At 39.5% G+C, this 24,786-nt stretch overlaps 1 protein-coding gene and 1 pseudogene across 16 annotated transcripts in view; both read left to right on the top strand.

Annotated features, from left to right (window-relative positions):
- Window positions 1-24,786, top strand: part of PHACTR1 (phosphatase and actin regulator 1) — a 586,860-nt gene that overhangs the window by 81,969 nt on the left and 480,105 nt on the right. The window lies entirely within an intron of this gene.
- Window positions 12,338-24,786, top strand: part of LOC144582030 (L-lactate dehydrogenase A chain pseudogene) — an 87,524-nt pseudogene continuing 75,075 nt past the window's right edge. Inside the window, exon 1 of the transcript XR_013533748.1 lies at window positions 12,338-24,786. This exon is cut by the window's right edge and continues 75,075 nt beyond it. The product of XR_013533748.1 is annotated as an L-lactate dehydrogenase A chain pseudogene (transcript).

Here is a 24,786-nt window from a genome sequence, read left to right as displayed (position 1 = left end):
TTCTACTTTTTCCATTCCATTTTTTCTTAACATCTATTCTCAAAACAGAAACCAAAGCAATCCTTTTTAAATGAAAGGCAGTTCATATCACTCCTCTGTGCAAAACCCCTCTGTCAATTCCCACATTCACTTAGAGTAAAAGCCAAAATCCTGACATGACGTCAAGGCCCTTCATAATCTAGAATATTATTAGCCTCCCTGATAGGTTTCCTTAGAATTGCCCTGCTTGCTCACCCCAATAGGCCATAGTGACCTGTTCTCTTTTCTTGAGCACATCAGGGACACTGGTGCTTTAGAGCTTCTCACTTTTGTTCCCTTTGCCTGGAATGCTCTTCTCCAGGTATCATGTAGCTCACTCCTTCTCCTCCCTCAAGTTCTTGTTCAAGTCAGGCTTCTTCTGACCATCCTATTTAAAATTGCAGTACTGACTCATTCCCAGCCCTCCTGCTTTTGCATTGTTCCTTGCCTGTCTCCCTGATAAAACGGAAGCTCCTTAAGACCAGTGATCCTTGTCTGTTTTGTTCAGTAACCAAGATCACATAGTGTGTGCTCAGTAAATATTTGCTGAGTGAGTGGACAGAGACTGACCATGGCCAATTTAAGGGAAAGAGAATATTATTGGAAGTATGTAGGATGGATCAGAGAATCTAAAGGAAAGTGAAGAACTAGGTTTGGGAAAGGACTAGAATTCATCTCTGTGGGTCCCTGCCATCAGGCCAAATCAGGAGGTTTATCCAGCTCAATGTTGAAATTCCAGGAAGAGAGCCCTGATAGTCTAGCTTGGTCACCTACCTGATTCTTGGCCTTGGGTGGGTGGGACAACTTGATTGACAGTTCTGCCAAGATGGGATCAAATGGGGAAAGACTAATTCCGCCCTTTAAAATCAGTGTGCTGTTATTAAAAGAAGGCAGAATGCATAAGGGGAAGGCAAACACAATAGACATCCTATTCAGTAATCATGCAACCCGCATTCATTGAGCACTAATTATATGTCATACACTGGGATACACAGAGGAGGTGGCAGGGTTAGGATAGATGTGTAAGCAATTATGTATAATAGAAAAGACAAATGTCCCAGATATTTATACAAGGTGCTATGGGAACACAGAAAAGTGAGTGAGTGCTTCCATCTACAGCAGGAGAAGGAAGCAGGTGGAAGTTTGTAGAGGATATGGAGATGTCTTTTTGAATGAGGATCTTAGCAATTTCATCCTTCAGCCTTCTCTCCTGTAGTTGCTAAGGAGGTCCTTGCTCCTATTTCTTGTCCTGGGTTGGAGGAATATCCTGGAGGAACTAGATCAGCCCAGTTGTTCAGAGACGAATGATACCCCAGGAACTTGTCACTGGTCCTACACCACAATGAAGTGAGCAGAGCAAAGCCTTACAGTGAAGTATGAGCACAGTGTCTTCAGAGTGAAGAAGCCAGTCCTTGAGCAAAAAGAGATATACTCAGTAACCCTAGCAAAGGACAGAGAAATTTGGCAGAAGCACTGCGTGGTGAAATGCACTGGCAGGCTGGCTTTGAAGCCTCTGGTCTGAGAGAGTTTCTTCACTGCTCTATGACTCACCTCTAAAAGTGATACAATGATGCACCAATTTTTATTCAGAAAATTACACAAGACCATGAATTACTGTGTAGAACAGAAAGCACAATTTCACCACAAAATAAACAACTGTTAAGTGTTTATTCTTTCAATGAATCCTTGCTGACCACCTCTGTGTCCAGATTCTGTTCCAAGTGTAGTAATGAACAAGATGGAAAATAATCTCTCTTTGCCACTATGGGGAAAATAATCTCTCTTTTCCCCATAGCGGAGAAAGTAGATAGTTTAGATTGAACAGGTGAAGAGTCATGGAGGAAAATAAAGCAAAGCCAGATGGATAGAAAGTAATGGGTAGTATCTCAAAAATTAGTTGGGTGTGGTGGTGCATGCCTGTAATCCCAGCTACTGGGGAGGCTGAGGCAGGAGAATAGCTTGAACCCAAGAAGTGGAGGGGGTAGTGAGCCGAGATCATGCCACTGCACTCCAGCCTGGGTGACAGAGCAAGGCTCTATCTCAAAAAAATAAAAAAGTAATGGGTAATATCTAATAAATGGTGTCAAGAAAGGCAGCTTCGATAATGTGACATTTGAACAGAGATCCAAAGGAGGTGTTAATATGCATGTATGCATATATGTATGGATACGAAAGTAGATACAGGCGTGTGTGTGTGTGTTTTCATATGTATGTGATTATATATCAATTCAATTGCACCATAGTTGTGGTTAGAAACAAGAAAATGAAGAGTTCTGACATCATCCTGAAAAAATAAAAATAATTAGTGGTTTTATTACTAAGAAAACTCAAATGCAACGCTGTAGACATCACAATCATGCCCATGCATTTCATGCTGCCCAGGGTTGTGGAGATTTTAGTGCTGTTTGTGACTTAGAAACTACTCCATTGTGATCATGATCTTCTAGTTTCTGTTCAAAACCCTGAAAATTTAACTTGGCCTAGTATGTCTCTTGGACTCTGAGGCTTTTTAGATTTCATTAAAATGGAATTCGCGATTAAGTGATATTAAACAGAGCTATAGATTCTCCAAGCATGATGTTTCCCACTATGTTTGTGCTTTAAAGAGAAGTTTTTTTTTTGGAATAATCATCAAAGGAATTCTGAAGCATTTCTGTCTTGACGACACCTACGGGCTTGCTATTTTCAGCAGGCTTCCTCCTAGTCAGAGCCATTGCTTACTTAGATTTTACATTTTGCTTGCTCCCAGTCAAGTTCGTGAGGTTTGCCATTTTAATTTTATTTTCAAAGCTGTACTTTCCCCCTAAAGTCATGATCAACCCTCATCCCCTGTTAGAATTAAAGGACAGTTAGTAGTAGTGTTCACATTAATGTTTTTGTTCTTTGCTGTGGTATTTCTCAAGTGTTCTGAATGGGAAGTTATTAAGTCAGTATTTTATGAGTGTTTCAGAATCAAAGTTGAGCAAATGTCAAGTGTTTCCCTTATGTGAGAGTTGGCAACCACTCCCACTAGTATCGATACTTGAGTTTTTTTGGGTTATAAAATCTTGTAACTGCAAAGCTTTGCATATGACTTTTTCTTTATTCAGATGTTATTTTTTTCCCAAATGGCATTTATTGAAGGATGCTATTTGGCAAGGAACAGGTCTTAACTGAATGGGATATTGCAATATTTCTGTCTTAGTGTCTTTTTCTCCATCTTTTTGTAGATTGAGTGAACAAAAGGAAAATTTAATAAATGATGTTATTCTTTATGCTTCAAGATTTTAAAGGAAATGCCAAATCACAGAGAAAATAAACTGTTTATGAAACTCTGAATTGGAAGATACTGAATACTGTAAGCTCTGATTGTATTGAGTAAGAAAACCAAACTCAGAAAAGCAGAATAATTTTTTAAAGTTTTTAGTGGTAGAATGCACATCAGAACCCAGGATTTATGATTCTCAAATTAGTAGTGTTTCAATCATAACACTCTGTTTTCCAAAGGCTATAGATAAATGTATGGTCTGAATCAGCTTTTTGCAATAGACTCATGTTTCTGTTTTCTTTAATGAATCATTAAATTTCCAATGTAATCAATATCACTTTCCCAAAGCTTCCTCCCAAACTACCCAATGACAGCTAGTAATCTGAGTGAGTGCATAGTGTGAATTCATGTGTACTAGAAAGAAATTTAATCCAAAAAGCATTTATTGTACAGCAAGAAAATGCCAGGCACTCTGCTAAGTCCTGAAGCTATAAAGAGAAATAAAATGAAATCGGTGCAGAGTTTGAAGTCAGAGAGCTTTCAGTTGAAATCCTGGTTCGGTCACTTAGCAGCTGTGTGACCTTAGAAAAATAAGCTAATCTTTCTGAGTCTCAACCCACTTGGCCTACTTATGAGAACAAAATGGAACACAATCCATTATAAAAGTCTTAGCACTTGACACACATGGTAGACCCTCAAATATGAGACCCGTTCTTCTTCCTTTAAGTCATAGATTAATTAACCTGGTAAGAGAGACCAAACTATGAACAGGTGACTATGAAACCATTTTATAAAAATACAGTGGAGTTACTGCTGAAGTGTTAAGGGTATCCTTGCTTTCTCCTGGAGGGAGGTGCCAGGGAAAGCAGAGGAAGTACTTGGATGGGGAAGAAATTTGCCAAGCAGACAGAGTAAGGAGGATAATTCCAAACCAAGGAAAGTGCCCAAGCAGATCACAAGTCTGAATGTGCTATACATAGAACAGCCGAATACAATAGAAATTCATGAAACTTTATATTTTCAACTAGCCACATTCGAAAAAGTAAAAGGGAACAGTTGGAATTAATTTTAATACCACATTTTACTTACCTGTTATATAACTAAAATAGTATCATTTCAACATGTTGTCGGCATATAAACTTCACGAGGTATTTTACATGCTTTTCCCCATACTAAGTCTTTGAAATCCGACGTGCACTTTCCACCTCCAGCATGTCTCAATTCATGCTAGCCCCATTTCAAGTGCTCAGCAGACACATGTGGTGTCCGCTGTTTATCTGGTGGCCGCCATATTGGACAGCACAGGTAGAATAAGTGGTGTGAGTGTGAGCAGCACAGAGATTGGTGGGGGGAACATAGAGAGGAGGCAGGAACCAGGTGACAGAGGGCCTTGTAGGAGGAGTTATGGAAATGACTTTTAAGTAGGGGAATTATATGACCAGATCTATATTTGACGGAGATCACTCTAGGGGGCTGTGGAGAGAGGAAAGCCATCACTTAGGAGGTTGTCACAAATGACCTAGACAGACTCTTGCTGCTTCTTAAACTTGACTGTACACATCACTCATCTGAGGATCTTGTTAAAATGTAGATTCTGATGTTCTAGGCCTAGGGTGGCCCCAGAGGTTCTAGATTTCTAACAAGCTCCTGGGTGAAGCTCATGCCACTGGACCATGGACCACACTTAGAGTAGCAAGGATCTAGAATTAAAAACCAAGAAATCATATACAGGATGATATTTCCTAGAGAGAGAAGAGAGAAATTCTGGTTAATAATCCCACTGAAAACAAATAACATGCGTACTTTACAGTCTAGAGGTAAACTACTCTTGGCACTGAGCCCCGCATTGAAGTTGCCCTTCTCGGGTAACCAGCTGTGTCAATTAAGGATGTGAATGATAACCATTATCTTGCATTTTAATTTTTTTAACCTTTCCAGGAAACTCATTAATTTATGTTAAAAGGATAAAGACATTTTGAGCACAAAGTGCCTGTGATTTAATGCTCCTGGGGAAGAATATTTTGATTCACAAATGAGTTGGGAACCACACGACTGTAACAAAATTGCCCATCTGAAGGTTGGATGTATGATTAATAGGTTCTAGTGTTTGAGTCAGGTAACATGAAACCAGGCAATGTGGGAAGAGATGGTGGTGAGAAGGGAGTGGAAATAGAATCAGTGAATTTTTTTATTGTACCCATACACATTAAACAATTTGATAGAGGTCAGCCGATCTACATAAGGAATAACATCTTGGTTTTTGAGGGTTTCTTTTTTTAATTCTTTCACTTTTTAAATACTTAGGTAACTTAGCCAAATATATTAACCATTTTTTTGGAACAGAGTGAAAATTTTCCTCAGGGGAATTCTTGGTAGAATACTGTCTCCTCTTAGCCAGACCTTACATTAAAAAAAAAGAATCAATTCCTTTTCTTAAAATTTATTAAAACTCCCAAATGATATTCTTGGCCATTCAGTAAATTTAAGTAAATAAAAAATTAATATTCTAAGTGAGAAAATTTTTAACATATACATCTGTGTTCCTTTAGAATCCAAAATTTTAACTCTGTAGCATACTGAAACTTTGCCAAGACCAATGAAGTTGATTTTTCCCCCAGATTAAGTTGAAAAGACTCGGGAAAAAAGGAGAAGGAACAACATTTGGGGGTATATACGGTAGGGAGATTTAATTGCTGTCATTTCTAAATAGGTATTTTCCTTTACATATTTGAGTGCCCTCTGACTTACATAAGCATGAGCATGCTATTTGTTTTATAGCAATTATATATAATGCTCAATTTGAATCAAAATAATTTGAGAAATAAAACATAATATTTTTCCCAGGGCATGCTACTTGGAAGATTGCTTGCTGTGTCAGACTGTCTGCGGTGTTGCTGTGTATTTCAAGGGACCTTGTTCCCAGCACAGACCAGAACCAGAAGCAGTATTTATCCTATTAACTGAGTATCAGTACTGTTTTCTAATAGTAATGCTATGCACAGCAACATGGATCTTTCAGATGCCTCTGCAAAATGAACCCTTGAGTTTGGATGGCTAGATTTTTTGACATGAGGTCTTTAATAACCAATTTGACTTCTGATCTTTGATTTCAAGGTCGTATTCCCCACATATCTGGTAGGCATTGGTGTATAGAGTCTCTGCAGACACTTAAAGAGAAAAGTAAGGTGGAAGATGTAGTCTGGGGTAAATCACACACGGACCACATGGCAGATGAACAGTGGGGGCATTCCAAAGCTAGAGTCCATAGCAATGGATAGACAGATACACAAAGTGGCAACTAGCATCTATCTTTGTCCATTCATTTCCAGAGGCTGTGCTGGAGACTTTTGGAGAATTCTCACCTACTCTGTGTGCTGACACTGAGGAGCAGTTATTATCACCCCCATTTTACAGAAGAGAAAATTGAGACTCAGAAATGTGCTAACAGACTGGCTCAAGGACACAAAGTTTGTCAGTGGAAGAGCCAGACATTAGGCCCAGGGTGTCCAACTCCAAAGCCTAGGACTGTGTGTTTGTGTGTGTGTGTGTGTGTGTGTGAGAGAGAGAGAGAGAGAGAGAGGTGGTGTGAGTAATATAGGACTTCAGCTGGAGAGAAAGGTAATAGATCCTGCAAAACCTGAGTCCTTCCAGGAATAATGGAGATACCTAGCCTAGGTGTGCACAATAGATGAAACAGGACAGATTGATACCATGAAAACCCCACTGCAAATTCTATAGCAGTCCACTTGCAAGAAGCTAAAGAGCAACCAAGCACTTCCAGTGGCCCCAGGGAAACGATTCTATAACAAAGATCGACAACCAGAAAACATACATTCCTGGGCTGCATATTGTGTAGTGATTCAAAGGCAAGTACTTCCACTGAGTTTTCAATCTGGTCATCAGTACATTTGTCACAGATTGGCCCTGCAGAGTTTGATCACTGCAGTGGCTCTACCTATGGGACATACAAGTAAAGGTAACTCATCTATTACTTCTTTCCACCAGTCATGCCTGTGCACCATCTCTATAGTATTTTGGAGCTTATGGACTAGGAGTAAAAGGAAACACACAATGCAGAAGGGTAACTGCTTTGATGGAGGAGGTAGCCAGTGCAATGGGAGCATAGGAGAAAGCATGTGTAAGTCACATTCTCTCATGGCCGGCGGAGACTCTGGCCGCCTCATTCACCTGCCGCACCAACTTCTTCCTGGACCCTTCTCTTCCTCATCGCACTCCAGCTGCACTGTCCTTTTTGTCTGTCAATGCATCAAGCTCATCCTTCCTTGGGGGTTTTGTGCCACTGTTCCCTCTACCTAGAACACTCCTTCTTTGGATGATGGTCACAAGAGTTGGAGTTGCTTCTTTCTGTGATTTAGGTCTCAGCTCAAATGTCACTCATCAAAGCGGCCATTTCAAGCCACCATATTGAAAGTAGCCTCCCTCTATTCTCAGTCTGCATTGCATATTTATGAAACCTACCACTATGTAACATAAACTCATTTCTTTATATTTCTATGGTTATTTTCTTAGACTGTCAATCCCTCATCATTTTCTAGACACACACACACACACACACACACACACACACACACACACACACACCCATTTTCATAACCTCAGTAAGCAGAGGGACTTTGGTTAATTACTGTATCTTCAGTGCCTGGTACCATACTGTGCTTAGCAGAGTCACCGTCAATAAATATTCACTGAATGAATGAGGGAAGGAGAAAGGAAAAGAGGAAGGAAGGGAGGGAAGGAAGAAAGAAAATGAAAGGAAGCTTTCACTCCAGAAAGCTGGAGGTATAAGTGGGTATTTAATTACATGAGCACAGGGGGAGAGCTGTTCAATATAGTGGATAGCAGTGATAGAATAGTGTAGGTGAGATGGAACTTGAGGAGCGGAGATTACAACTGTTTGAGATGGTAGGAGAAATCTAAGGAAAGAGGTGGGAAGTGACTTAAGATTTCAAGGGATTAATGATTCAAAAAGGTAGTGGATATTGGAAAGGCATTTCAGACTCAAGGAACAGCCTAGATCGCACTACTTAGTTCTTAAGGAAATAAAGCAGGATAGAACAACTGATTCTGAGTAATAAATGACCAATTGAAAGTCGGTAGTTAGCCGACACCAGCAGCTGCTTACTTCTGAAGGTCATGAAGAGTGCACCTCCTGCTTTCTAAGTGGGGCTGTGGTGACTTGTCCTGTATGATTGGATGGCCACTGCAGAGGTCAGGGTATTACAAAGGAAGCTGTTTTTCTTGATGAATTATCTTTCAGAGCATAGCTTTCTATTGACTCTTAATTGTTGATGTATAATCAGCATGCATACCATGACATAGTGTTTAGAATAAATTCATATGGTTTCAAACTGCAAACAGCTTATGGCTGTGGTAGGTTTCCTGAATCTACCTAGTGGCAGGGAACATTTTCTCTGTTCTTTTATTATATAGTTGGTTGTTTTTCTCCAAGAACCAAATTCCACAAGTTGCACCCACAAGTATATTCAGATTCTTTCTGCTCTGATGTTGTTCTCTTGTCTTTCCTTTGTGAAGATCTCTAGGTAGCAAATGAAAGCATTTCACTGACTTAAGACTATGTCAAATAGTGAAAAGGCTGAGTGACAACTTCTAAATGTCATATTCTACCACAGTCACTTTTGGGAAAAGGAATATCTATTTTTTAATTTGACCTTTCTGTGGAGCATGTGTGGTACCTGTGATTCAAATCAGTTTTGCTCAAGTCATAAGATTTATAAAAGGATCTTTACCCATCTGATATGTCATCATCTATGGATAGGATGAAGTCAAGGTGAGGTCATACTTCAAGCTGGGTCATAACAGGTGGTCAGAAACCAGCTGGGCTCATGCTCACTTGGGGAGAATTCACCTTTGCATCTTTTTATATATAATACCTGTGTAATGCCACCAGAATCAGATGTGTATGTCAATGAGACATTGTTAGTTTTCAAAGGTAGAGCCAGTTACTAGGTCTTCAAAATGCTAAATTTTTCTCAAATTACTCTTGAAAAAGAATTATATTGTCTTGCTGATAAAATTAAAAAAAAAACATTCACAATACCAGGTCCTCTGATACTTACCAACATTCACAGTAATTTCACAGGAAATGAAAAGACTAATTACATTTCTTTTGGGTTGGACAAGAGACCGGTGAGAAGGGTACCTGCCTCGCCTAACTCAAACACCATTGCTAGAAACTGACATATTACAAATTTCTGATATGTCAATAACCTTGGTAGTGTGGCCAAGCTGTTCAGCCATGTGGTTAGACTTTATGATAATCTAGTGTCAGCAATGTTTTCATCATGAGTGAAGCTGAATTTCGTATGACCTTGATAGTGAAACAAAGGTGGATTCTTACAGAATTTTCCTAGGTACGGTGTTACAGATATATTCACAGCTGTGAATAGACATAGAAAAAAGGTGGCGAAAGATGATGCCAGTATAACAGTAATCGTAACCCAGAACTCAGAACTCATTGTGCACTAATGCTATAGCGTGTTACCCTCTTTTGCAATTGCAAAAAATTTTAACAGGCGTTATTTTTTGAGAGACTTTAATTTTTCTATCAATACTGTGTGTTAGCTTTTCATTATTCTTATTATTCCCATTTTATTGCTGAAAACATTGAAACCAAAATAAATAAATAACAGACACAGCAAACCCAGATCTTCTCATTTCAAACTCCATGTGTATTTCATTACTCCATGGAGAAATGAAATAAAACAGTCATATAAGCAAGAAGCTGTGGCAAAGGAAAATCTCAAATTCAACCATTTTCTAAGCTGGATGTTTAGTCTTTTCTTTGGTTAGAACGAGTTTTAAAGGATGTAAATCCCTGGAGTTCGTTTCTAAAATATAAAGATTATCATTCCATATGTGCAAGAGAAAAATCTCGAAGTCTGGGCATTTCACCAAAACGCTACAGCCCAAGAAGACGAAAAGTAAGTGGGCAACACATGCAGGAAAACTAACTTTATTATTTTTTTTCAGTATTTTCTCCCAATTACAGACTTTTTCTCAGACTCCAGTTAAATGAATTGATTTTATGTCTCATTGCATGCCATTGTTTTTTCTCTTAAAGTTAGCTGAGTGACTCCTGATTTTAATATGTGTAGAGTTCATTAGGGAAGTCATAGAGAAGAGAGTGAGTTGTTTGATCTAGAAGATATTGAGTTAAGAAAGGTTTAAAGTTGGCTGGGTGCGGTGGCTCACGCCTATAATCCCAGCACTTTGGGAGGCCGAGGTGGGTGGATCACGAGGTCAAGAGATTGAGACCATCCTGGTCAACAAGATGAAACCCCATCTCTACTAAAAATACAAAAATTAGCTGGGCATGGTGGCCCGTGCCTGTAATCTCAGCTACTCAGGAGGCTGAGGCAGGAGAATTGCTTGAACCCAGGAGGCGGAGGTTGCAGTGAGCCGAGATCGTGCCATTGCACTCCAGTCTGGGTAACAACGGCGAAACTCCATCTCGAAAAAAAAAGAAAGAAAGAAAGAAAAAAAAAAAAGAAAGGTTAAAAGTCAAAGCCAGGTGCTGTGGCTTATACCTGTAATCCCAGTACTCTAGGAGGTCAAAGAGGACAGATTGCTTGAGACCAGGAGTTCGAGATGAGCTTGGGAAACAGCGGCTCTTTGGGAGGCTGAGGTGGGAGGATCGCCTGAACCCTGGAGGTCTAAGGCTGAGATCAGACCACTGTACTCCAACCTGGGTATCAGAGTGAGACCCTGTCTCAAAAAAAAAAAAAAAGAAGGAAGGTTATAAGCCAGTTTGATTGGTTCATTTTCAAAATGGCAAATTGTGCCAATAAAATTTTGAGTTTAATAATTTCTTAAATAACATGAAGTTATTGGGAAAACAGTGCAGTATATAATAATTATTTACTGGGATTCTTTAGGGCCTTTGATTTTTGTTCTCAAGATACTAACACTGAAAATAGATGTAATGATGTGCCTTAAATGAATCATTTGTATTGGTTAAGTAACAGACAAATTTAGAGCATGTTAATACATTTTGATGATAATGTAGAAAGGGAAATGTCTTATGTAAAAGGCCGTAAAGGTCAATGCAAATGAGTCATAGAAGAACAGTTTAACTTGCTGAAAAAGCCTCGTTGTGCATGTTAAGTTAGTGAGATGGTCAGCAGGAGCCACGTGCCTTCTAGTCTACCCAGCAGCGTTGTTGCCACATACTCTCTTGAGCAACATGTTGTCAGTACTTCACTACCCAAATATGTGTGGCTTGGCCATCTCATTATCAAAAGAACCTAGGCAGACTAGAGCAAGTTCAGAAGGGGCCATGAAAGTGAGGGTAAGGGTTCATGCATAAGAATAAAAATAAAAAAGAACAGAATATTCTCACTGCTTGGCTGATAGCTCTGATGGGGTGTGGATGGCAGAAGGAGGAGGAATTAATTGCAGAGAAGGAGCTAAGAAGTCTGTAGAAGTTTAGGAAGGAAGCATTTAGCAGAATCTTGGGATGTTAAAGCTAGCTGTAAGGCATCTTAGAGATCATCTGGAGATTTGGTTGGAATTAATGAGGCTAAATTAAGCTGAGAAAACTTGATATAAAAAACAAGAAAAACTGTCTGCAAACAAGAATTATTTAATATAGCTTTATTGAGCAAAGAAGGAACTCTGCCTCAGTTCTTCTCCAATATATTAGATTCCTAGAATTTGTGGTCCTTATGCAACATTTCAGCAAGTACCTTTACTTATATGAATCAGGAATTAGGCTTCTGAGGAGTGACTAAATAAACTGCCAGACGCTGTCTTCTGATGACCTTGTTTACCATTAATTATATCGGTAGCCTCATCCGATTCAAATTTAGAGAATTGCATAGGTTCAGTGTGATAATTAAACCTTACAGAACCCTTTGAATTTATATGCCCCTTAAGTAATAGGAAAATGGAGCTACATATCATATAAAATAATTTTATTTTCTATAATAAATCTATTTTATTATATAAAATAATATGTAGCTCCATTTTCCTATGACTTAAAGAGCACATAAATATGACTGGCATTAATAGCCAGTTAATGCCAAAGGTGACGAGTAGATCTGACTTCCACCTATGCCTTTCTTTTTCCAACTTAAAAACTTATTGAAAAATCACTTATTTCTTAGTTCTCATAAGTTCATAGTCCTCATTAGCAACTTACCATTGTGTAAAAGAAAAAGGAACACTCTTAGGAGCAAAAAGCTACACACAAAATTAGTCATTTTTGAGTGCAGGCAAATGGAATATATAATTAGTCTAAAATAAAAGCAGAACAGGAACAATTAAAACAAGAAAAATTATGTATATACAAGTATCAGAAGAAGAGCAATTAGAGATGACCTGCCAGATCAGAGTGATTCTAACAAATGTGGAATGCATTTTCTTTATTGCACTGAATCTAAAATGCCATCAACTATCAGATGTACCATTATTTTCTCTGCCCCCCAAAGAAGAGAAAATCAATTAAACTATGGCACAGTGCTTTTTTATGCCATCAAGTACAAGATACAGTCTGATTTCTTAAATGCTAAAATGTTTTTGCAACTGTGAATTTGGAATCTAAAAAATATAATTTTTTTTTTTTTTTTTTGGAAACAGAGTCTTGGTTTTTCGCCAGGCGCAAGGCTGGAGTGCAGTGGCACAATCTCGGCTCACTGCAACCTCCGCCTCCCAGGGTCAAGCAATTCTCCTGCCTCAGCCTCCCAAGTAACTAGGACTACAGGTGCAAGCCACCACGCCCAGCTAATTTTTGTATTTTTTTTAGTAGAGATGGGGTTTCACCATGCTGGCCAGTATGGTCTCAATATCTTGACCTTGTGATCTACCCACTTCGGCCTCCCAAAGTGCTGGGATTACAGGTGTGAGTCACTGCACTGGACTTAAAATATAAAATTTTAAGTTTAACTTCATAGGAATGGATTACCTCTCTAAGCTCAGTGTTTACAATCCCCCCAATGGAAAGCCCCTTGGCACCCAAGATTCTCATCTCTATCATTTTATTCCAAGAGAAGGCATTTTAAAAGTGACCACAAGTTTTGAATTTGGTTTCCTATTTTAAAAGAAAATCAGTTCAATGTATTTCTTACTCTTGAATGACAAAAGTGACTAGATAAAAACCCTGTGTGAAGATAGCTTATGTATGTGGCTTTGTAGAGGAGCCACGTTCCATGATATGATGAAGGTGAACATGTGTGTTAAAACACCAGGCTGCCGGCCGGGCGCGGTGGCTCAAGCCTGTAATCCTAGCACTTTGGGAGGCCGAGGCGGGTGGATCACGAGGTCAACAGATCGAGACCATCCTGGTCAACATGGTGAAACCCCGTCTCTACTAAAGACACAAAAAATTAGCTGGGCATGGTGGCGTGTGCCTGTAATCCCAGCTACTCAGGAGGCTGAGACAGGAGAATTGCCTGAACCCAGGAGGCGGAGGTTGCGGTGAGCCGAGATCGCGCCATTGCACTCCAGCCTGGGTAACAAGAGCGAAACACTGTCTCAAAAAAAAAAAAAAAAAAAAAAAAAACACCAGGCTGCCATAACTTTTTCCCTTTCAAAGTGTGTCTTAAACTGTGATCAGCTGATAAGCCACACTGTCTTACCTATGCACTGTTGAAGCCTGCTTCTACTTGGTCCTATATTTTTGTTGCTTCTCTACATGATCTCTTGTTTGAAAGTTCTATGTTTCAACCCCGCTGCACTCAGTAATTTACAGATCTCTGGCACCCTTGAGCCAAAAGCTGAGAGGAGGCTGTGGCAGGACTGAGATTGGTGGTCTGCCCTTTTCATTTCTTCCTCTCTCATCCTTGCACCTGCACCATTCCTCTGACTGGGTCCACAGCCCCTCACAGAGAAGAAGGAGGAGACGCAGTAGGGAAGGCAAGGAAGACTAAAGAACACTTTATACCAGGTTGTGCCTCCTGAAAGGAAGAGGAGGAAATTAAGGGTCACAAAAATATGCCCAAACCATGCGACTTGTAACAGCCTCACACTATACTTCTTGCACTCTTAGAGTGTAAATGTGTTTGAATAAATAGGACGAAGAAATAGTCCTGTTTATTCATACCAAACTATACCACACGTATCAGGAATGCAATCATTTCTGTTTTGTAACTTCCTCTGAACTGTGCTATAATCTAGAGTTTCTCCACTTTGGAACTATTGACATTTTGGGCAGGATAATTACTTGATGAAGGGGTGGAGCTGCCTGGTACCTTGCAGGTTATCTAGCAGCATCTCTGGCCTCTACACATCAGGTGCCGGTAACAGGGCTTTCACAGTTGTGGCAAACAAAGACATTTCTTTCGACATTGACAAGTGTCCCTGGGAGACAAAATTGCCCCTCAGCTCCATCCCATTTGAGAACCTCTGCTCTAATCTCTTCAGAAAGAAAATCTCCAGGGAAAGGAACACAATTCCAAATATTAACACATTATCACTTGGTCCTCTGCGAAGGGCTAAAGAGGATTGTTATTGTAGAATTCTCCAATGCCATTCATAGAGAGAAAACATTGGCTTAGAGGGGTTTAGCCATGACCTTAGCATGGTTAAGTTCAGTCTATTTCAGAGAAGATCAACAGCACTACAAAACATTATCTGGTCCCATCTTGTGGCCGTTAGGCTTTTTTTTTGCCTTTTTAGTTTAAAACCAAATGCCCATGGAATTATCTGCTCATTGAATTATCTAACCATCTTTATGTCAAGACAACAGCTGCCTCTTCTACAGTGACTTGTGGGAGGCTCTTTTCACTGTTGATTTACGTTAGATGGCTTTTGTCCCATACTTTTTTTTGATTTCTTCTCATATGTTCTTTCTTACTTAGAAGGGACCAGCAGGTGATCAGTGCCTAAGAGTGTTTGGGCTTAATGATCTGAAAGGGAACAATTCACTGAAAGAAGATGGCTGGTCCCATGAGAGAATGATTATTTGATACATAAAACAATTTCTTATAGGAATTTTATTAAATATTATTTTACCAGGCTTGGCCCAGTGGCTCATACCTGTCACCTCAGCACTGCGGGAGGTGGGTGCATTGCTTGAGCCTGGGAGTGCAAGACAAGCTTGGGCAACATGGCAAAACCCAGTCTCTACAAAAAGTACAAAAATTAGCCAGATGTGGTGGTATGTGCCTGTAGTCTCAGCTACTTGGGAGGCTCAGGTGGAAGGATTGCATGAGCCTTGGATATCGAGGTTGCAGTGAGTTGAAATGATGCCTGAAATATTTCAGAGTGACACCCTGTTTCAGAATAAATAAATCAATATTTTATCAAATCATTTTGTCAAACTTTGAGTAGACCTCAATTGAGCATACTAATAATTTACATGTGTGAAGGTAAATACTCCAAAAATGGACAAAAATTAATCTACAGATATGTATTCAAAAAATTGTATCCTAATGATTACCACTGCAAAATTATACAAAACAGAAATCACAACTTCATATGCTATTCAGAATTTTACTATCTTTTATCCTTAATATATATGTTGCTAAGGAATTTGCCTTTTTGGTTATACGTGGGTTGCTGGGATTTGGCTTTTTAAAATTTTTTGGTGAAATTTCGTGCTAAAACCTATCCAGTTATCTTGTTAGTTGAGTTAGAAATTCTTATCACGAAGGAAATGACTCATCTGTGCTTTGAAAATATAACACTTGAAATTCATCAATTAACACATTGTATGGAATTTATTTAACAATACATTTTTTAGGTGCCAAACTCTTTAACTTCTCCCTAAAATAAATGTCTTCTAAAATAATCTGGTTTACTTGAGGTCATAATTCTTCAAGTAACTGTCAGTCCCCTAGCTTGCTTTTCTAGAAATGTGACACATTTGTGTAGCTTTAAATTCCGTCTCATTTCTCCCAGTCTCAAACAATCCTCATCACCACTCAGCAGCCTCCACTTACTTAGTCTCCTCCTTTTCATTATAATTTCGTCTCTGACATCTACCCCATAGTACTGTTGGAATGACTATTCTCTGAAAGACACCAATGACCTTCTAATTGTCAACTCGAATGAATTGCCTCTTATTGCCTTTTTTTTTTTTTTTTTTTTTTGAGACAGGGTCTTGCTCTGCTGCCCAGGTTGGAGTACAATGGTGCAACCTCAGCTCATTGCAACCTCCACCTTCCAGGCTCAAGCGATTCTCTTGCCTCAGCTTCCCAAGTAGCTGGGATTACAGGTGCCTGCCACCACTCCTGGCTAATTTTTGTATTTTTAGTAGGAAGGGGGTTTCACCATGTTGGCCAGGCTGGTCTCAAACTCCTGACCTCAGGTGATCTGTCCACCTCGGCCTTCCAAAGTGCTGGAATTAGAGGCGTGAGCCCCCACGCCCTGGCCTATTTTCTTATCCTCAAATTTTTAGGAGCATTTGCCATTGTTGACTACAACTTCCATCATGAAGCTTTCATTCCTTGGTGTCATAATTCTGCATTCTTCTCATTCTCCCACTTTCCAAATCCCAATTTCACACTCTCCTATCACTTCTTCCCAATATAGCTCAGTAGTCTATGTATTTGATCCAGTTATCTTTCTGTACTCACTTTTGCAGAAATCCTCTCTCGTCTCAAGGCTTTAAAGCCTGCCTCCAAAATCGACACCTTCTGAGGTCCTCATCTGCATTTCATAACCTAGATGGGACTCCATTTTCAACCAGATTGTCAGTCAGTCTGCCATCCTCTCACTTAAATATATTTGTTTTCCCTCTATTCTGGTCTGACGATATCAGCACCGTCTTTGTCATTACACAGACTGGAAGAAAGCCTTCATTTCTCTTTTTCTCCCCTACTGTACTGTACTTTGTATTAGTTGCTAATCACGTATGAGGCACTTTTGTAAAGACTCTGATTTCACTTCCCTTCCATTTCAGTCACAGAATCCTAATTCAGTCCCTTATTCCCTCTCGTATGAACTAAGCACCTCCCTAATTTTCTCTTTTATGATCTGTTAGAGATGGGGTCTTGCTATGTTGCCCAGGCTGGCCTCGAAATCCTGGGATCCAGTGACCTTCTGCCTCTGCCTCCCTCCTAGCTGGGATTATGGGCTGAGCCATGCCACCTCACCCAGCTGTAATCAAATGTTTTCAATTCTTTTTTAAAGAGTATAACTTCTGCCATTTCTAGCATGTTTTAATACTAGAGAATTATTTTTTATATGCTATTATTTAGCAAAGCAATAATTTTTTTATAAAACAGATCTACATTATACATTTTTGCCAGTAATAGCTATATATTTCAGTCTTTAGGATAATTAAAATACTTCACATCAAAATCCCTGGGCAAAATGGCTGTCCTTAAAAAACACAGCCAGCAGGACATATATTTTCAGAATTTTGAATTTGTTTGCATGATAGCTGCAATTACAAATGCAGAGTTTTTAATCTAGCAATCAGATGACAAGTTGAGCAATTACCGTTTCATGCATAACTATTTTTATGATGACATTTTTTTCAAAGCAGCTGTTGTGGTTAAAAACACAAAGATTCTTATTTTTTCTTTCCATGCTGCAGTATTTTGGCAAACAAATCTCTGTTTCCCAAAACATAAAGAGCCTGATTCTGAAAGATGATGTTGTAACACATGTGTGCTTTCACAGATTTTTCAGTGCTTAATTATCTCATAGAGATGGGCTTTTAAAAAAATCTCACACAGTACTTAGCACAGAGTGGGTACCAATGAGTAGTTCATAAATGGATGTGGGAATGAATATTATTTGGATTATTTAATCATATCTTTCTAAAAAGGATTTTTTTGTGTGCATACGTGATAGCAACTGGAAAAGAAAAAATAAAATATTTAATCATTCCATTTCCTTTTATTCCTCAACAGGCTGATGACATTGAAGAGGTAGATAGTGCTATTTTGGAGAATTTTACACCAAGAGGGATGCTAGCGTACACTGGAGAGTTGATTCTCCATGTTAATTATTGTGCCAACCCCAGGAAATACAAGGACCTGAGAAAGATAGGGCAGAGAGTAGATAGAAGGAAGCTGCTGATCGGTGCTGATTTCAGATATTTTAGTTTGTCAGCAGACTGTTTTGTTTAAAACAGAAGCATGTGAAATTCTTATGAAGAGCAGATAATCCCAGAATTTTGGGAGGCGGAGGCGGGTGGATCATGAGGTCAAGAGATCGACACCATCCTGGTCAACAAGGTGAAACCCAATCTCTACTAAAAATACAAAAAAATTAGCCGGGCATGGTGGCGCGTGCCTGTAATCCCAGCTACTCGGGAGGCTGAGGCAGGAGAATTGCTTGAACCCAGGAGGCGGAGGTTGCGGATAGCCGAGATCGTGCCATTGCACACCAATCTGGGTAACAACAGCGAAACTCGGTCTCAAAAAAATAAAAAGCAGATAAGCACTCTGATGAAAACTCTCGTCCCACCCAGTCTGCCCAATGAACCCATTTTAAATTGTTCTTCCTTTATAAACCCTCACTGAGCATCACGGGCACAGCTTGTTGCTTCCTCTTGTGCCTTGACCTTGAGCTTCTTTACATCTATTCTAGTATTTGTTACCCTGATCTCCCAGTAGCTTTAAAGGCTGAAATCACATTTCAGTATTCTCTGCGTCACTGTCTGGTGTGATGTCATTGGCCAATAAAGTTTGTTGAATTTGCTTTGAGGAGTGTAAAGATTTAGATACACCTCAGCTTTGGTTGTTTTAGGCAGATTTATGGTCAACAAGGGTAACCTAGAGGTTGAATTTTCCACTTAGTGCACTGGACCTAATGAGTCAAGATACTCATGACAAGCAGGTAACTTTTCCATTATAGCTTCAGGTTTAAACAAGTATTTTGTCACCTGCATACTTCCCAATATGACATTAATATGATTCATTGTAATCACATGAACGGAAACCAGTTTTTGGAGCACTGATTGCTAATCTATGCAATAGGATTCTTTATCAGTCTCTTAAATCTTATCCAGTCTTTAGGCACTGTTTTTCAGTCTTAGGTAGATTTAAAAGTATGTTTTTTAACTTTTAAAAAGTTAGTGGAGAATAAATTTTTGAAACATTTCAGGAGGGCTATTTATCAATATATATCAAAAGTAATTTCCGTTCACTTTGTTCCAACAAATCCACCCGTAAAAATTTATCCCAATTTAATAATTTTGCCAAAAAATGGCTACAGATATTTTATGGAATTGGGGTAATTAAAAGAATAAAAATTAGAAATCATCATAATGTACAAGAATAGCGGTAAAACTACATAAAATTTGTACAAAGGAATACAAGGAAGATATTTTAAGTGACATAGAAAGATTTTCATAAGATGAAGGTTAAAAAATCAGGTTATAAAACTAGATGAATATTTTACTTTTAGAAAATAATAATTCAGTGAGAAAAGAGAATACCTGTCTCTTTTGTTGCCACATCTCTAGGTGACAAAATGGTAGTGATTTTTAGTGTCCTTCCTTTCTCTCTTTCTCTCTCTCTTGAGACAGGGCCTCACTCTCACTTTGTTGCCCAGGCTGGAGTGCAATGGTGCAATCTCTACTCACTGCAACCTTCACCTCCTGGGCTCAAGTGATCCTCCCACTTCAGCCTCCTGAATAGCTGGGACTACAGGCATGTGCCACTACTCCCAGCTAATTTGTGTGTGTGTGTATTTTGTAGAGATGGAGTTATGCCGTGTTGCCCACACTGGTCTCAAACTCCAGGGCTGAAGCGATTCTCCCATCTCAGCATCCCAAAGTGCTGATGTTACAGGAGTGAGCCACTATGCCCAGCCATGACTTTGGTAATAAGGACAATAAAAGCTATTGTTGATATTTACATAGGTGCTTTTATTATGGCATTGAAAAACCCTATCACCTTAGCGCAGGAATTTAGCTATTCCACACCCAGCCACACTCCTGTGCCCACAGCAGATGTCACTCATCAGTCCCAGTACTCTGCCCTGAGAGGCCCCAGTGAAACCTCAATTATTCACAGCATTGCTCTTGGCAGCCATTATCCATTTGTCCAAATTGGCATGAGAGATGAAACCTATTTATCAACTCTACTCTATCAGATAAAACAAATCGAACCTCTGTTCCCAGGAATTTAGATTTAAGGATCTTCTTTTATTCAGCTTTTCCTCTAACAAGTGTTTTAGTTTCTCCATTTATAAAAACTTCTATTTACTTCCAGGAAATATTATGGTCACTAATAAAATAGTAGATGTGAGCACAGGTGTCTTTCTTAGAGAAAAGAAAATGATGCTTTAAATAAGCTTTATAGTTAATTGTCCCTACCAGATCAGATACATATGGAAGGCCTATGTATCTTTCTCTCCATCCAAAACAATAAAAAGTAAATTGTATCAAAAATTATCTTTTTTTGGATAGCAAAATGTATGATTCTATTATTCTTCTAACAATGGCTAAAACAATACATACATTTTAAAATAATTCCTATCACCTTTTCATTAAAGTCATACTCAGAAGGAAGGTGTCCAGGACTCTAATACTAGGACATGAAACTATGGAATAAATGAACCAAATTTTCTTAAAATCTGTGTCTAGACAGCCTACCTCCACTGCCTCGATAGTTATATTTGCTTCTCAACAAATCTTCTGAGTCTTATTCACATTCAGTTTTGGTGGTTATGGAATGAAATTTATCAAATGAAATCTATGTAGGTTTAAAATGAAATGTCACCTTCAGATCATTTTCTCTTCATAAAATATACACATTTCAAAGTGAGGTTTTTTTGACTCATTTTTTTTCTCACTGATAATAAGAAACAAAGGGGCCAAAATTGCTCCTGGCTTCATGCCAAAGTAATCTTGTTCCTGCATTTTAGTTTATTTGTTGTTTGTTTGTTTTTCCCTAAGATAATTCATACTGCTCTTCCACCCCTCCACATCCCCTGGAGTCTAGACAAATGCTCTCTTTGAATTGTATGTAAGGCAGAATTTGCGTGAAGCTCTTCAGATTTCCAGACGCAGAAATGCACCATGGTTCTCCAAAACCCAGTGGATGGGGTTTCTGGTACCCCATTCTGGGACCCCAACATGAGACCCCATACCTGGGAGATCTCAGCAGCTGCAAGATGGAAGGCTGCTTCGTCTTCCAGGAGGTGACAACAGAGGCTTGTATTCTGACATCCTCCCTATAGTGACTGAGCAGTGATGGCCATGGTGTGCCCTGCTCACAGCTGGGGTGGTTGACTATGCTTTTCTCGCAACTCATGCATCTTCCTCCTCCTCTCTCACCAACCACCTCCATGTATCTCCTTTCTCCTTTGCCTCCTTTCTGCTGACTTCCTTTTCTCACTGTGCTTCTTTGCTCCTGCACTATGCTGTTGTATGTCTTCTCCCTATGCCTCTCACATTCTAACTCAAGAAAGAGCCTGCTAGGTTACCCAGTCACCTGTGAGTTTCAGGAAGGGCACACCTGGGGAGCAGTCTGTTTCTTCATTGCTGGACTTTGTGTCAGCTGTCCGTCCTCACTCCTCTTAGATGTTTCTTTGCCTTATGTGTAGATTCAGCAGGTGCTCTGAAGATTTCTTCCACAGCTTGTCCAGTACAAGATTGATTTTTTTTTTTTTGTGATGGAATCTCGCTCTGTGGCCCAGGCTGGAGTGCATGCAGTAGCACCATCTCGGCTCGCTGCAACCTCCACCTCCTGGGTTCAAGTGATTCTCCTGCCTCAGCCTCCCGAGTAACAGGGACTACAGGTGTATGCCACCTTGCCCGGCTAATTTTTTTGTATTTTTAGGAGAGATGGGGTTTTACCATGTTAGCCAGGATGCTCTCAATCTTCTAACCTCATGATCCACCTGCCTCAGCCTCCCAAAGTGCTGAGATTACAGGCATGAGCCACTGCGCCTGGCCCCAAGATTGATTTCTTAGGTTGTTTCATGGGCTTTAAAGTGACATGGGATTTAGAATGATAGAGGAAGATGCTCCCTTAGCTTGTTTTATTATCAGTCATAGACTCCATAAGGGAGTTCCAGACATCATCGGAGGAAGGAAGTGTGGTAGTTTGAAGACTACGTTGAATAACAGAGTAGATTACAATTTGCCTGGTCACATAAACCTCCTAAATAAATGCAGTTGAGACTGGGTAAGATGTAGCACTGGGTTTATTTAAATCCATTACATAAATTGAATCCCGGATTATATAAGGTTACACCAGAGAATATAGTTTCAGTGCCAAAAATAGTTTGTAGGTTTTAGTAATCTGACTTGTTGAATGTATACGTATTTTTTTACTAGACATGGTGGTGGTTACTAGGTCATATACAAATGTAAAACCATTTAATTGTGCACTTAAGCTTAGTGTACTTGATGTATTTTATTTTATATTTGCTGTCTTTCAGTTTGGAAAGATGTGGCATGATTTTTTTCTTACCTTCTATTCTAATCTTGACCAAATCTTCTCCAGTTTGAGGCTGTTAGCCCAAATACATCCCACATCAGGTGTTTTTTGCCTTTTAATTCTACCCTGCATGGACCACACTTTCTGACGCAGCTCTGGTCTGGGCCTGTCTTCCTCAGATACCATTGTATGAATAACTCGTGTTCTACCTCTGACTGCCTACTTAGTAGTAGACTTTCTGAAGGCGGGCACCATAGTCAGTTTCTTGTATGTCTCTGTGGCAGCTGGCACAAGACTCAGCTCAAGGTAAGATTTCATTAAGGATGTCAAAGAGATTCATGGTCCTTTGTTTTTTTCTGAAAGAGGAAGTTGATCCACAGGATGTCTGGGGTACAGACAAGCAAGAGCTCCTTTTTTTTTTAATGAGGCAAATGCACATAACATAAAGTTAACTATTTTAAACTCTGCAGTTCAATAGCATTTTGCATTTTGTTGATACATAATGTTGTACAGACACCATCTCTATCTAGTTCCAAAATGTTTCCATTACCCCAAAAGAAAACCATGTATCCATTGAGCAGTCACTCCCTGCTGTTCCCCACCCCAGTCCCTGGCAACTACCAATCCCCTTTCTGTCTCTGCAGATTACCTGTTCTGGATATTTTATATAAATGGAATCATATGGTTCGTGACTGTGGTGTATGACTTCTCTCAGTTAGTGTCATGTTTCCTAGGTTTATTTACACTGTAGCATGTTCTCAACGCTTCATTTCTTTTTGTGGCTAACACACTAACATTTTTTTTATTGTATTTTAGGTTTTGGGGTACATGTGCAGAACATGCAAGATAGTTGCATAGGTACACATGTGGCAGTGTGTTTTGCTGCCTTCCTCCCCTTCACCCACATTTGGCATTTCTCCCCATGAACAAAGCACCAGGTGTTATATTTTAAGTGTGTAATTATATGGAGTCCTTGTAACAGCTCTAAGATTAGGAAATAATAAGCCCTATGTTACTGATCTGAAAACTAAGGTTAAAAGAAGCAAAGTGTCTAGCCTAAGTTTATAAAGCAAATAAACCATCCAACAAGGTCTAGGATCCAAATACCTGACCCCAAGCCCAGTGTTCCTGCACTACACTGAGTTGTCTCTTCAAAAGCTCGTGAATGTCCCCAGTTTATTCAGCCCTGCTGTCTGCAGGCTGCTTACTTCACGTCCTCCTGCCTCTCTCCATTCCCAGCTCATACAGTAATTTGAGCTCAACATTTCAGAGTAAGCCAAGTAGACCCTTGCTCTTCGTTTCCCGTGTTTGAAATTGCATGTTTGTTAGAACTCAAAAGAGAGTTACAAAACATTACAGAAATTCCCATTGCACTTCAGCAGTGTGTAACTGGACTTTCCTCAAATTGAAGCCCATAAGCAATTTCCTTTCATGGCCTGGCAATCCTCAGAGAAGAAGGCCTCCTCATCTGTGTTTAAACCATTGAGGAGAGGGAGTACCTTGAATATGCATGAGCATGACCAAGGCAGCAGCAGCAGAAGTGGATTTTAATAATTAATTTATTAGGCCAATTTACTTCTCTAATTGCTTGTGAAGCTTTGTTAACTAGGAGATAGTAAAAACAATTAAAAATTCAAATTATTTTTTACAACTTGGTGGAGCTTAGATGTTAAGGTTGCAGAGAGAGAGAAAAAAACAGACTGGAGGCCCCAGTCATCTCTTCAATAAGTGTTTAAATATTTACAAATTGCACTTCACTGAAGCTCATTTTTATGTTTCTAAATGTTGTCTAAATGTGCACTAGGATGTTAGTTTCACACACGAGTTCTGAGAGCCCTTTTAGAGTTGAAGGGCCTTGTGCTTAACCTCAGCTTCATGAACCAGTTTCAGGGGATCTATGCATGCCTTGAAATTATCTGGAAAAATGTTACACATGTGTGCACTTTTCTAGGGTAGGTGGGCAGAGCTTTTGCTAGATTCTCATGGTTTAGGAACGACTACTCTACCGCATTCTTTCCAGTTCCCTGAGTCATTGGCAGACAATTGTCTGACAGCTTAGAGACACCAAGTCCCTCTGCAATTAGAGAAGGTTGCATCTAGAGTGTGAGCCTGCTCCTGCCATCCCAAACCCCTAATGACCACCCAAGCTCCTTACCAGGGGCTCAGAGCCCTTCTTTTGATAATAGCCTTGGAAAG

This window comes from Callithrix jacchus, chromosome 4 (genome assembly GCF_049354715.1).
Source record: "Callithrix jacchus isolate 240 chromosome 4, calJac240_pri, whole genome shotgun sequence".
Taxonomy (NCBI): Eukaryota; Metazoa; Chordata; class Mammalia; order Primates; family Cebidae; genus Callithrix; species Callithrix jacchus.
Note: the sequence above shows the minus strand (reverse complement) of the source record. Positions and strands in the feature narration are given on the sequence as shown.